Genomic DNA, 15,497 nt, shown 5'->3' on the forward strand with positions numbered 1-15,497 from the left:
TTTGTCAAACTGAAGAGAAACATTTTGTTTTGATTTGGTTCGACATCAACCTATGTCCCCCAGATCTGGTGCAGTGCCTACAGCTTCCATTCTCCTCCTTTGAGCCAGACTCCATCCTCCATGATGGACTGTGGTCGTGTGACTCACATTCTGCACTGCATTGGTTCAGCCAGAGGGGACACTGCAGTGCGTCATGGAAGATGTAATCCAGCTGGCTGTCCAGCTCATAGGGGAGAATGGGGGCATCAGGCAGCCAAATCACAACTCCCATAAGGTACTGCAGCAGCTAAAGTAGGCACAAAATTGTGTCAAACTGACCTCTGACAAAACATTTCTATTTCCTTTGACATAACAAAACATTTAAATTCATGTCAACCTGAGACACCATCACAATTTCATTTTTGTCAAAAATGAGTTGACCAGCCCTCAGGACTAGGATATCCAGATGTAATGGGGGGAGACAGTAAATTATGTACAAGTATTATTACACTGTCTTCTCCTGCACCTCACACAGAGATAGGGAGAGTGGACATAAGAACGGCCAGACTGGGTCAGACCAAAGGTCCACCTAGCCCAGTCTCCTGTCTACCAACAGTGTCCAAAGCCAGGTGCCCCAGAAGGAATGAACAGAACAGGTAATCATCAAGTGATCCATCCCCTGTTGCCCATTCCCAACTTCTAGCAAACAAAGGCTCGGGACACCATCCCTGCCCTGTGGAGAAACAGAGCAGAATATCCATCTGGAGAATTCAAAAGAAACATTATGTGTGTGTTTATGAGGAACTGAGAATACTGACCTGATTGCAGAATGAACAGCAAAGGTACAGAGGCAATCATGGGGCAAAATGATATTGGAGAGACACACAGGATAAGATTAATGTGATGGCTCACAAGACATGACAACATCTACCCTTGGAACATGAAGATATTTGTATATTAATGAAGAGCATAAGAAAGCGAAACCACGTCAAGAAGGGATGGCATTGATAAAAGTTAGGCAAAGCTCACACAGTGTGATGCTATAATGTATCTTTCAACAGGAGGGAGAAACCAACAGGCACAAAGGTAGCACCACAATATGGGGGTGGGGAGGGGGTGTCCTTGACAAGGATGCAAACAATTAAGTAAGAAATGAGATGAGGTGGCTGCATTAGCCATGAAAAAGAGACCGAGTAGAGTGTAATTACAGGAAGGGATTGGCATCAGTGCATCTAGACCTGAGGATAACAGCAATGAACATGAAGTAAGGACGTTAGCGAGTGGTCTGTCACCCCCAAACCTGCAGTCACAGGCACAGTGGGTGATCCACTCTTCTTGGAGCTCTCTTTTGCTCTGACAACATGCCAAGCAGTAGACAGGGCATGGTCTGTTGTGGGTCAGGTGACCGTTGGGAATTGGTGACAGAACTGCAGAGCAGGCTCGGCGTGGCTGGACATCCACTGTCTCCTGTCGGAGAGTATTCCAAGCAAGCTCAGCTGGCTGTAGCTTGGGTCAACAGACAACCTTTGCTCTGTACTTTCCACCATGTATTGCTCCAGATACACAAATATATGCCAGCTGAGGGGACTGCCAGTAGCCTTTCCATTTATTATTGGTAAAAACCTGTTTGACGCACATTGGCAGCAATAGCTTTGAAAATCACTTGGCAAAAACACTTGTAGCCCAAGGCGAACATTTCTTACCCTTGCAGGTGGTGGCCCTGCTGACTAGCTATTGTACCATAAACTGGAGAGCTGGCAATTAGATAGATGTGGCTTTTTTTCTGTGCATGCAGCATGAATATAATAGAATAGACAGGAAGATTAAACGTCTTCCAGCCACACGGAAAAGGGAATTGAGGCTTCTCAAGAAGAAAAAATGAACAGGATATTGAGAAGACATTTTTCAGAATAGCAGCCGTGTTAGTCTGTATTCGCAAAAAGAAAAGGAGTACTTGTGGCACCTTAGAGACTAACCAATTTATTTGAGCACAAGCTTTCGTGAGCTACAGCTCACTTCATCGGATGCATGAATGTAGCTCACGAAAGCTTATGCTCAAATAAATTTGTTAGTCTCTAAGGTGCCACAAGTCCTCCTTTTTCTTTTTGAGAAGACATTGCAGCTCTTGGTTTACAAGACATTTGAAAGAGATTTCTCTCCTACTGTGCTTGTTCTTTTATATTTGAAACAATGACAATCTTATTCTCCTATGTTTTAAAGAAAGCCAAAATGAGTGTGGTAGTTTTACTTAACAGTCTAAGTTTATATAGCACCTTGTCATGCTGAAACATATTTGTTTGTCTCCTCATAACTGATTAATGTCAAAACAGCGCTGGGAATAAGTGTGCTCGTTGAATGCTGCCACAAGGCCAGCAGAGGAGCACAAACCAGTGTGTGTTTGTGTGTGTGTGAGTGTGAGGTATGTGTACGAGTGTGCTTTGTATTTACCAAAGTAGCAATTGCTTTTCCTTTTATTTCCACAGCTGTATGTTTAAAAACCTCCACAAAACCAACACCACAAATTGTAATTACCAATCAGACTGTCCAAGTTTTAACCTAAATCACATTTTGTATTTAAAAAGCCTTCCCAGCATCATCCCTTTGTATCTATCAGCAAGGGGTTGGTCACTCTACTCTGGCTATGAGGCAGTCAGAATGGGACCAAGGGGTTCAGGACACTCCTTCACTCCCCAGGACTCGTGGCCTACCCAGCACCTCATGAAAAGTCCAGTCAGCTCTACAGCTAGGTCAATGTAAGGCAGCTTACCTCCATGGTAGAATCTCCTTCCTTAGAGGTTTTTAAGGTCAGGCTTGACAAAGCCCTGGCTGGGATGATTTAACTGGGAATTGGTCCTGCTTCGAGCAGGGGGTTGGACTAGATGACCTTCTGGGGTCCCTTCCAACCCTGATATTCTATGATTCTATGATCTCCTGATGCCAGTGTCCACACTGCAGCCTTGCTCCTGCCAATGTAAGTGTCCTGCTACATCATAACTCCACCTCTGTGAGAGGCGTGAGGCTTATGTTGGTGCCGTTAGGGTGATGCAGTGTCTGTTTAGGGTTACTTACATCAGCTGTTGGCCATCAGTCTGGTGCTGGAGCCATGCAATTGACAAGAAAGCGGGCTCACAGCTCGGCTGTCATGGGAATAGAGGAAGGGCCGGGGGGACTCCAGCTAGAGCCTGGCTCCCCCCTGCTACTCCCAGGCTCTTGGCTCCTCCTTCCATGCCGGGCTGCTGCTAGATCTCCCTGTTCCCCCCTCTGAGACGGACTGCTGCCCAGCCTCTGGGCACGGAGCTCCTCGCTGAGAGCGGGGGGCAGCTGGACTCCTGGCGGGGAGCTCGGAGCCAAGACCCTCAGAGGGGCAGCCGTGCTCCTGGGAGTGAGCAGGAAGCCAAGAGCCCAGGGGGCTGACCAAGATCCTGATATGGAGTGGGGAGCTGGGAGCCGTGGTGCAGCCGGGCTCCGTGAGGGGAGCTGGTGCCGAGCTGAGCGTCTGGGTATCAAAAAGCTGCAGATTCGTCAGTGGAAGCGCTCTTGGTGAGGACGCTCACCATTGACAGGAGGAGGGTAGTGTGGCCATGGACCACTGCAGGAGTGGCTGTAAGTCAACCTAACACAGGTCGACTTAAGTTTGTAGTGTGTATATGCCCTAAATTAGAGCAGCCCAAGGTTGCACTAGACGCTGAAGTTGCCCATGGCCTCCCAGGGCAGTGAGCACCTGAGCCTATCCAAAGCAGTATTGTCTCTGGTCCCCCCACTTCCCCAGTAACACCAGCAGTTCAGACACCGAGGATCGGCACGATTTGCTTTCTAAGCTTCGGCCTTGGAGCCTTTTCCTTCTGATCTCTGAAATACCGCCCTCGGACCTGGGCAACATTTTCCACCAAAACTTGTTTTCAGTTAAAAAAATGCAGATTTGGGTTGACCAAAGCATTTTGTGTATTCCTGTTGATTCTGTCAAAAAAAGATTTCAGTTGGAAAAGAACCTTAATATTTTTTAAGTCAAAATGTTTCGTTTGGGATGTCTTGACTTTTCTGTTCAAAATAATTTTGCAGTTTCAAATTAACCTTAATTTTATTTTTAAAACTTTTAAGAAAAACAACAACATTGAAACAAAATGTTTAACTTTAAACTGAACTTTTTTACATTTTTAGGTTTTTCTGGTTATTTTTCAAATCACCAAAATATTGATTTTTTTCCCCCCAGAATTGTCAGCAACACCAAAAATCCATTATTAAACAGCTCAGATGGCAGCAGGTGCTGGCTTAAGAGAATAACCCCCCTGCACATTACAGAACTGTCACTTCTTTATCATTCTTCATTCACCTGTCTATCGATAGGGGGTGATAATTAAATAACTGAGGGAACATGCCTAAAGCACATGGCTGCGCAATGCATGTGGCTACGTAGAAAAGGAAGAGCACAGAGGAAAAGAACAGTTGTTGTTGCCAGGGATTTGGGGCCAAATTCTGCTCTGAGTGACAGAGATGTAAACTCAAGGGAATCTGGATTTACCGTTTTAGCAGACACTGAACTTTTATATCTAATGAAATCGTCCTCCCATTGCAGCCTTACAGCGTGGGAGACAAGGGAGAGAGAATAACTGAGCTGAACTTCAATAATTATTGCTCTTTCTGCTCTTCTCTGTTCCATCCATAATTTGCCTTATATTTGTAGCCCCTGCAGTCTTCACTCATGCCTGGCTCAATCAAATAAATCTCTCATTAAAGCCAGTGGGAGTTTTGACTGCGTAGGGAGGGGGTCTGATGAGGAATTGCTTCTAGCTCTGTTATATTAATGTTTATCCTTTCCTTGTATCACTTTATAAGACCATTCTGAACTAATATGGCAGAAAACATTGTTTGCTTTCCATGGGATTAAACAATAATGAGATTCAAAAATGCTCCTTCCTATTGAATACACCTTTTCTAGCTTCCTGGCTGTGTATTGAAAATGCAATCTAGGCTTTTCAGTGTTAGTGTACAGCCCGAGAATGCCTCTTAGGCCCTCATAATGAAGTGTCTCTGCTGACATTCTGTTCTGAATGACTGTTTTTGAAGGTTAGCTATTCACATGGTCACTGGTGTAGGCGATAAAAAGAAAAATGACTTCAGCTTTCATCTGTGAATCCAGACATGCAATTTCATACTTATTTTAAATCACTTATACACACAGTTCAGATGAAAGGGCAGATCAGGATTACACACACACACACACGTAGTATAAATAAATGGGACTTTTTAAAAAGAAATCCTGGTATCAAATCTCTAACTCCTGTAAAAATCCTGTTCTGTTTTTTTCTGTAATTCAGTTTGTAGGAATTACTAGGCTGGCTCAGACCCCAGGTCCTTCTAGTCTAGTTTCATGTGGCAAGAACCAGATGCTTTAGATCCGCATTTCCCAACCTCGGGGTCCCGACCCAAAAGGGAGTGAGGGGATTGCCACCCTTACTTCTGCACTGCTCCCTTCAGAGCTGGGTGGCCGGAGAGCAGTGGCTGCAGGCCAGGTGCCCAGCTCTGAAGGTGGCACAGAAGTAAGGTTGGCATGATGGGGGTGGGTTGTCATTTTTTGGGGGGGTGGAGTCATCACAGCCTGAAATATTTTCAAAGGGGGACACAGCAAACCAGTCTGAGAACCCCTGCTTTAGATTAGAGGAAGGTGCAAGAAGCCCCTTCATGGACAGTTATGGAATACCCTTCCCCGACGGGAAGTTTCTTCCATCAGTTAGTAGTTGGTTTATGCTGTGGCTTCATTTTTCTGCTAAAGAAACCTCAATTTCCTCTCTAATGTGTGTCTGAGGAAGGTCTCATTATCCATGTAAAGGTTGTTTACCTTTTTGAATTCTTGCCTTTGAGAATGTCTTATGGAAATGAGTTCCCCAGGTTAATTTTAATTATGTAAGAGAAGTATCTCTTTCTGTGAGTTTTAAGTTGCTGTCTTTCAGTGGCATAGAATATGAAATTGATTTAACTGATTTCCCTACTGTATACCATTTGTCATTTTTATGTCCATGCCATCTTTTTAAATTACCCCTTTCCAGTCTTTTTCATATCTCCTTATTTAAAGAAGTCATTCCATATCCATCACCCATCTCTAGGCCCCTTCTGTTTATATCCCTGCGTCTTTGAGATGGGATGACTGAACATAGTATTAAGAACTGAACTGAACACAGTATTAATAGATAAAGAGATTAGAAAGCCAAAAGAGAACATTGTAATCATTGAGTCCGACCTCCTGTATAGCACAGGTCATAGAGCTCCCCCCAAATAATTCCTAGAGCAGATTTAAACAAAAACAAAATACATCCAAGCTTGATGTAAAAATTGTGAGTGATGGAGAACCCACCATGGCCTTTGGTAAATTGTTCCAATGGTTAATTGCTCTCACTATTAAAAATGCATGCCTTATTTCCAGTCTGAATTTGTCTCCTAGCCATTGGATGATGATAGACCTGTCTTACATTATTAAATATGTGTTCCTGATGCAGGCACTTGTGACTATAATCAAGTCACCCCCTCAGCCTTCTCTGTGTTAAGCTAAATAGATTGAGCTCTTTGAGTCCATCACTAGATGAGGCAAGTTTTTGAATCCTTTACTCCTTCTCATGGCTCTTCTGTGAGCCCTCTGCACTTTATCAATATCCTTCTGGAATTGTGGGCACCGGAACTGGACACAGGATTCCAGCAGTGGTAACCCCCGTGACTTCCTGAATAACACTGTTAGAGTGAGAAGTGAATAGCATGATCATATTTTCAGTAGTACTCTTTATATTCTTTCTACATCCCAACATTTTGTTTTGTTTTTGATCAGTAGCGCACTTTGAGCAGGGAGCTCCATTGATCTGTGCACACGCAGATCTTTTTATCTGAGGGATTGCGTTAAGTTAGAACCCAGCAATGTGTCAGAAACAGTCAAGTGATTCCTTGCAGTGTGGTTTACTTTGCCTTTTTCAGCACTGATTTTTGCCTGCCATCCTGCTGCCCACTTTGTTCAGTTCCTCTGAACTTCCTCAGTATGCTCTGATTTTCACTGACCTAAATAACTTTGTCATCTGCAAATGTTCACATCACACTGCTCAGCCCCTTTTCCAGCTCATTAATAAATATCACACTGGATAATAATCCTGTTTCAGAGGAGCTGACCACTCAGTTCCAGAAATGCTCTTTTGCTGATGCTGAAAGGTCACACAGATGTGGCAGTACCAGAAGGTGCAGGTAGACTGTTTCATCCCCAGCACCTCTCTGCAGTAGATAGGAATATATTCCTAAAACCCTGTGATATTTCTATACAGCACTCAGCAGGGAGTGGCTCTGATCTTGAAGGGACTCCTGCCAAGCTTTGAATTTCTTGCCATGAAATTTGCTTAATTCATTATTATTTCCATCATTAAATATTCAGCTTCTAACAGAACACAGCTTGTCTCAAAACTTCCTGTTTGGCAGTTAGTACTAATGAAAGAGGGGGAGAGAGAGACACACAGTGAGAGTCTATTGAGAGGGAGAGAGAATGCTGGAAAGAGTACAGCACATCACTTTCCTCAGCAAAGGCATACAACCGACAGCACGAATGCATCAGTTTTGTCACAGGTGCTGGTGTCCCTGGGCATTCTGTTTCCAGAAAAGACATCATAGTTTACTGCTCCTCCAGGAGCACCATTTCTGCTGACATTAGGGAAATTACATTCCCTGAAAAGTTGAACTGTCAGGCATGGAACATTCTAGCCCATTAGTCTAATCAGTGCAAAACATGGTTCTTCCAGAATACTAGCCCAGCTGACTAATGAAGCTGCACTCCCCTAGACAGGCACTCCCACAGGATCCAGAGGCTTGCAAGAGGCAGAGACACAGGATAAACCTTCCTGCGCAAGAGCTGAAGATAGGAAAACACATCTGGCTCTTTTCTTTCAGCATCCATCACCCCTGGATTGTCAGCATTTCACATACAATAAACCAGCTCCAGTCCCCTCACGGGGGATTAATAGTGGTTTTAAACATGGGATTGCTATCACTGTTTGAAATAACCTTCTGCTCTCTGGATACAGTCAGCAGGCCACCGGAGGGGAGACTGCCCAGCAACTTACCAATAACCTGGCCACTCCAGCCCTTGGCCAGTCTTTCCCTGCACCCGAAGGAGGCCTGCTAGTGACAAGCCCTCTGCCGATAGCATCCCCGTCTGGCTCCTTGACTGCAGACTCAGCTCCTACTTCACAAGAGGACACAGGACTGCAAGAGCTGAAGCTTTCAAGGACCCTGTTATCTCAACTGTCTTATTTTTTCTCTTTTCTATCTTTTTGTTTTGTTTTAATGAGCTGGAAGACATCCAAGCCTTTTTATATCCTTTCATTTTAGCACTGGAAAGTGTGGCTGTGTTCAAGTGGTTGGGGTGTGTTCTCGGCCCTGTGTTTGAACTGTCACGTGTACGCGTTGGCACCTAAGGCTTGTCAAACACCTGCTTATCAGGGTACTCTGGAGGAGGAAAGGGTTAGCCACTATGCAACACCAGAAATAGAGAAAGGAAGCTCTATTATGGTTCTGTAGATGGTGTTCAGCCTTTAGGCAATTTTATTTGATTATGAATAAATAATTAACCAGCTCTAAGTTATGAATATGATTTCCTCTGCTACAATTCTTTAGTTGGTGTTTATAACTAAATGGACAACCTACGCCTAACATTCCTTTGTAGGGTTTATAGGGATTGCTATTTTTGTTGTTTATCTGAGTGATTTAACTACTCTGATGATCGGATTCCAATCCAATACTGAGACTAACTTAAGAACATAAAAACAGCCATACTGGGTCAGACCAACGGTCCATCAAGCCCAGTATCCTGTCCTCTGACAGTGGCCAATGGCAGGTGCCCCAAAGGGAATGAACAGAACAGGGAATCATCAAGTGATCCATCCCCTGTTACCCAGTCCCAGCTTCTGGCAAACAGAGACTAGGGACACCATTCCTGCCCATCCTGGTTAATAGCCATTGATGGACCTATCCTCTATTAATCTAGCTAGCTCCCTTTTGAACCCTGTTATAGTATTGGCCTTCACAACACCCTCTGGCAAGGAGTTCCAGAGGTTGACAGTGCATTGCATGAAAAAATACTTTCTTGTGTTTGTTTTAAACCCGCTACCTATTAATTTCATTGGGTGGCCCCTTATTCTTGTATTATGAGAAGGAGTAAATAACACTTCCTTATTTACTTTCTCTATACCACTCATGATTTTATAGACCTCTATCATATCCCCCCTTAGTCGCCTCTTTTCCAAGCTGAAAAGTCCCACTCTTATTAATCTCTCTTCATACGGAAGCCATTCCATATCCCTAATACTTTTTGTTGCCTTTTTCTGAACCTTTTCCAATTCCAATATATCATTTTTGAGATGGGGCGACCACATCTGCACACAGTATTCAAGATGTGGGTGTACCATGGGTTTATATAGAGGCAACATGATATTTTCTGTCTCATCTATCCCTTTCTTGATGATTCCCAACATTCGGTTTGCTTTTTTGACTGCTGCTGCACATTGAGTGGATGTTTTCAGAGAACTATCCACAGTGACTCTAAGATCTCTTTCTTGAATGGTAACAGCTAATTTAGACCCCATCACTGAATATCTATAATTATGATTATGTTTTCCAATATGCATTACTTTGCACTGATCAACATTACATTTCATCTGCCATTTTGTTGCTCAGTCACAGAGTTTGGGAGATCCTTTTGTAGCTCTTCACAATCTGCCAGATACTTAACTATCATGAGTAGTTTGTATCATCTGCAAATTTTTGCCACCTCACTGTTTACCCCTTTTTCCAGATCATTTATGAATGTGTTGAATAGCACTGGATGCAGAACAAACCCCTGGGGAACACCGCTATTTACCTCTCTCCAGTCTGAAAACTGACCATTTATTCCTACCCTTTGTTTCCGATCTTTTAACCAGTTACCAGTTCATCAGAGAACCTTCCCTCTTATCCAAAACTTGTTGATTTGATCTTGATTTGATAATTGTATTTCTTTTTATTTTTAGTTTATTAATAATAGCTTAACTTTAGTGATGTGTTCTTGACTTTATTTTTGTTCCGTTACCAGCATTAATAATAATTACGGAACTGATGCGGAGTCACGCTTCTTTCAATTGGCAATTTGGGTTCAGAACTTTTGGGGCCCTGGATAGATACCAGCCCATCAACCTACAAGCCTGACCAGCTGTGGCCAATTATCCTTTGGGTGTCACAAGAGGTTAGTAAGATCTTGCAGAATGTATTGCTTATATCTGTTGTATCACATAGCTCCTAAAATAAGAATCTTTTGGTAATATGCCATTTCTATTTAACAGGATTCTGTCAGTTCTATGCACCTTTACATGTTTTCAGTATCATTTAAGTATATATCATGATTAATACAGTGTAGTCAAGTGGTCAGATGTGCATGATGAGTTATAGAAAAGCAGTCTATCACACGGCTCTCTAATTTATTACAGGGAATCACAATAACTGATATAGTAAGTGTCTATAGTGTTTATCATTTTGTTTTTCTTCTCGTTTCTTTGTTTCAGAATTCTCTATGGCATCTGGAGTTCAAGGTCACAGATTCATAGATTCCCAGGCCAAAAGGGACCATTGTGATCTTCTTGTCCAACGTCCCGTCTAATACAATGGATAGAATTTCACCCAGAGATTTCTACCTTAATCCTAATAGCTGTGGTTGAACTAGATTATAGTGATGAGAACTAGATAAGTTGGTCCAGTGGTTAGTTACCCTCACTGTTAAAAATTTGTGCCTTCGTTTCCCATCTGAATTTGTCAAGTTTCTGCTTCCAGCCATTGGAACTTGTTCCATTCGTTGCTGGATTTAAGAGCCTTTTATTAACAGAAATCTTCTCCGCACTTACGTGTTATAAATCACGATTGCGTCACCTCTTACCCTCCTCTTGGATGACCTACAGAGACTGTTGTGTCCTTGCTCTCCACACAGCATTAAGAATATGGGGAAACCATATGGATGCAACTGGACTCCAAGAGTATGCCTACATAGCCAAAAAAAAAAAAAAAAGTCCCATGGCCACAAGTCTCCGAGCTCCAGCCACTTAGCTCAGGCTGTGGGGCTAAAAGTAGCAGTGTTGCCATTCACGTTCAGGCTGGAGCCCAGGCTCTGAGACCCCCCCCCCCCTCCCTTGCTGGCTTTCAGAGCCCAGGCCCGAGCCTGAGCCCGCATGTCTACACGGCTATTTTAGCCCCACAGCCTGCACCTCATGACTCTTAGTCAATTGTGTGGCTCTGAGACGCGCTGCCAGGGGTCTTTTTCTTTTCTTTTGCCGTGTAGACATCCTGTTAGTAACCGTGTTTATTAACGATGTACAAATCTACAAGGCTCGGCGACCTGCGAGCCCTGCTGCTTTGGCTCCTACAACGGAAGACGGGGGAACCATTACAGGGCTCCCAAACGATTTAAAGCCATGCTACCCAATACACTCTCCACTCCTCTCCCAGGGTGTGGATGGACACGGAAAACCTTACAAATGTACTATCAAAGCGTTTCAACAGCACACAACATAGACTGAGCTCCTTGAGCTTCGCACTGATCTTTTCTCAAGTCACAGCACGTGCCCTGAAAAGAAACCACCTGGCCTCACAACTGTTCTGCATGTCTGGATTGGCTATTAAAGCTGTGATTTTCAAAGGCACCCGGCTCCCATTGACTTGGGTGCCCAACTCCCTTAGGTGCCTTTGAAAATCCCATTCTAAAGCCACCCAGTGGTGCCTCAAAGTGTTCCCTGGGGATTTTGCGGCATGACCTGCATGGGTCTCCCAGTACTAAAGCTTTATGCTGTTATTTGAGGTGAGTTGCACCCCTGTGCTGAAGAAATATCCCATCTGTTGGTATCCTGTATGTGTTAAAGAGCAGTCTAGACGTCCCACATTACGTTTGTTCACTGTATACCAAAGCCTCAAACAATCCCTTTGCTAGAAGGACTCTGCAATCAATACCCAAACATGCCTTAAACTTATTCCATGGGATAGCAAATGTACTCCGTGATGAAACTCCCATCTGAATTACCCACACTCTCATAGGAAGCAAGGTCTTGCTTTCTATGTCAAACGTAAGAATCTTGGAGATGTTTGTTGACCAAAATGTTCCTGTCTGGCTTTAAGGCATCCCACTGATTCTGGAGAGTGTAAAGCTGTGTCAGCTTGAATCCACCACATGTCAGCTTCAGCCCTTCAGAGGACTGTGCTGAGTCTTACAGTTGTGATTTTGCAACTTTAGAGGCAGAGGAAGGGGAGCTCACGCTAAAAATTTGAATGCTGTGGTTTTATCAGTTACAACTGATAAAATAATCCACTTCTTGTAATCCATATTAGATTGAAGTAACATTGTGGAAATATCCTTCAAGGCACCTAAGCCAATGGACCTGAATAGGTACAAAAGAAATTACTTTGCCAAGTTCAGAGTCCACTTGCTAGGGGGCCAGGATTGCTAGACGCCCTGTTATCCCCTGCCTCAGCGAGAGAGAGAGAGAGAGAAAGAAAGTTGTGCTTCTGCTCAACTGGTCATCAGGTCCTAGACACCATGAGTCTCTTAGCCACCCACACAATCTCAGAGCTCTGGCATCCCCTACTTTGCCTTGCAGGTTAACAATCCCCTCTGAAAGTGTCCCCCTGTAATATCCAGGCCTTAACCATGGGACCCTCACAGAAATTGCAGGTAAGTTGTCCCCAAAGAGACAGTGTACACACACAACTTGACTTTTATAACTCAAAATCCTGTCCTTTATAACATTACAGCTCAAATATTTTTATAGTGAATCAATCCTAAGGTTATTATCAAAGGTTACATTTAAAGAGATAGTAAAAAAAAAAAGATAAAGAAATGAAGCATTCTTTAGTGAGTGAAGACACACAAATGATTGCACATATAAAACAAAACATAAAACAGTCTTGGTTTGCACTTTTAATGGTTATGTTTCTTATTTCCTAGATTTTTCTCCCACGGTCAAAGCTGATGGTTTTCAGTCAAAACCAGGGTCCAATTTTTCATGAATCACCCAAGCCCTTCAAGGTTTTTCCTCAATAAATGGATACCAAAATGGCTTTCTGTCCCTTAGTTCTACTTGAGTAAACAATTGGAATACCCTCCATTGTTTGTTCTCCAGTGTGCTGACCCCATATTGCCTTCACAGCCTCATGTTGACTTGGAATGGAAATGTAGCTCCCATTGTGTTTGCCTGTCTCTGATGTAAATTAAACATTGTAAGTCAGAGAGGAATAGACGTGCTTTGTTTGGCAGAAAAACTGTTTGTCAACTCTGCCTTGTTACATAGTTTAAATCACCTTTTTAGCAGTACACATAATTCTTTAAATACCATTAGTACATACATTTCACATTGATATTAATGGACCTGCATGATACCCATTTTCATATGACACCTGACATGACACAATGTATGGATAAATACCATGAAAGCAGTGTGTTAGGTGTAGTGAGTTTATCAGGCCTATTAGGAGTTGCTGACACCACTGAAACGTTTGCCCATTGGCACTGAGGGGTTGTTAGGATCATACCACTCAAGAAACTTGGGTTCTGAATTTACAATAATTTACTACCATTGATTCATCTCGTCTGACCTCATACATAACACAGGCCACAGGATTTCTCATGGGAAATTACTGCATTAAGCCCAATCACTTGAAAAACCTGCAAGGTTCAAATTTGCAAAACATGAGTGCTGAGTCGTCATCCCTTCCCCCCAGATCTTTTATATTTTACTCTCTTCATAGCCATAGAACCAGGTCAGGAATTACTTTCCTGGAACCTTTATTTCTTTGCACAGCACAGTCGCCCCCACCGTTTCTGACCACCCCATTCAGAATGTTTGGTACTGAATTTCTCTTGAAAATAATGGCTCAACTTAAGAGAAAACTCATTGCATGGAATTCAGTATGGTTTACAAAGCTTTCAGTGGGCCTAAGTTACTGTGGCTCTTCCACGCCTAATCACGAATGGTCTTTTAATGTAGGAACACTGCTGTTTGCTCTGGCTAGGTAGAGCTCTCTCTCAAAGAATACCCAGCAGAATATTTAAAGAAAGTAACTAGAGTGTAGCTTGAACACAAGCCAATATATTAAATGAGTCAGGGAAAGATTTCCCCATTCAGAAGAAAGGGGAAGACGCTAAATGGAAAACGGGCAGCTGAGACCGCCCCATGAAAAAACCCTCTTGACAGAGGTGGGTGGGAGCAGTGCTGAGCCAGCATCCCTCCAGAGGTCTTGGACATTTGGATGTAGTGTAAGAGGGTGTAAGCCAGCCACACACACACCTGATGGCCATTGTCCTTCTTCCTCCAGCATCCCAACACAATTGCTGGGGGAAAGGATTCTAAAGTACAAGAGCCAACCCTTTCTTTTTATTTGTTTAGGTTAAATGCAGCGAGTTCTTCCCGACAGTGTCTCTTTGCAGTTAAGAGCAAGGTGCCTCTTAGTGAGCAAGTGATTTAGATGATTTGCTTGCAGGATCATACAGGGCTAGGAAGTTCACCATTCAGACGGGCCTAATTTGCTGGACACATGTTCATTTTGTTTCTCAGAGATATGAGCCAGGCTCCGCTAGCCAGGAGAATGTAAATCAATGAGCAACTTGTATTGTGTGTATGTCCACGTGCCGAGCTGTTCTCCTGCAATAGATTTCACCTCCCCTTTTCCAACACTACGGAATGTCACCTGCCTCGGAAAGGAATGCAGTAGCTCTAATATCCTTTCATAGGCTTCCATTTGGATAACTACCAAGAATCTGATTTTCAGTGTGAGGTATGCCCTAAAAACGTTCTGGGATCATAAATGTGGCCCCATCTCTGAGATACCATAAGTGGAAGAAACGACAGCTGCAAAACAGACTGCTGGTTGTCTGGATAGGTATCCTCAAAGGCAGCACGTTTCCATGATTGCACTGCCTCATTCCTCTGTGAATGGCCTTCCCTGCCGTTGGTCATGCTCTGTGGATAACACATATCGGAGATCTGGTGGAGGCAAGTCCCAGAGAGTCGACATAGGGGCTTTCAGTCCTACTGGGTTCTGGGAAGTGGAACTGCTAAAGGACCCTCCCCCAGCCTTTGGGGAGGATATACTGATGCCGGGAACTCAAATGATTATGGGGGAGAATGAAAAAATATAACAGGGGCAGGTGTGAAGGTCAAAGGGTCAAAACAAGGGAACCTGAAAGGGGTTTCAGTGAGGAGCAGAAAGTGCCCATCAGGAGAAGGCACAAAAGGTTTAATACCCTCTCCTTTCTCTGACGCAATGCTGCCAGCATGTGGCTGACACTCGGCTCTGTGTCCTGCTCTGCAAATGGAACTTCCACCATGACCAAGATGTCCGAATGCTTGGAAGAGGTAAGCAGGTGAATGAAAAGGACTTGGCTTTCACTCCACCCAGGAAAAACAACATATGGTGAGAGTGGGAAGGCTAGGATAACCCCTCAGGGAACCCACCAATGCTCCAGCCTCTCCAGAGAGCCCAGGGTA

General features: G+C 43.6%; 1 long non-coding RNA gene across 1 annotated transcript in view; it reads left to right on the forward strand.

Annotated features, from left to right (window-relative positions):
- The window catches only part of LOC140913941 (uncharacterized), a 39,054-nt gene extending 27,949 nt beyond the window's left edge, over nucleotides 1–11,105 (forward strand). The window contains exons 2-3 of the long non-coding RNA XR_012159707.1: nucleotides 10,070–10,219; nucleotides 10,536–11,105. This is a non-coding gene — a long non-coding RNA (uncharacterized lncRNA). The remainder of the gene's footprint in view (nucleotides 1–10,069; nucleotides 10,220–10,535) is intronic.
- The last annotated feature ends 4,392 nt before the right edge of the window (nucleotides 11,106–15,497 follow it).

This window comes from Lepidochelys kempii, chromosome 6 (assembly GCF_965140265.1).
Source record: "Lepidochelys kempii isolate rLepKem1 chromosome 6, rLepKem1.hap2, whole genome shotgun sequence".
In the NCBI taxonomy this organism is placed as follows: domain Eukaryota; kingdom Metazoa; phylum Chordata; order Testudines; family Cheloniidae; genus Lepidochelys; species Lepidochelys kempii.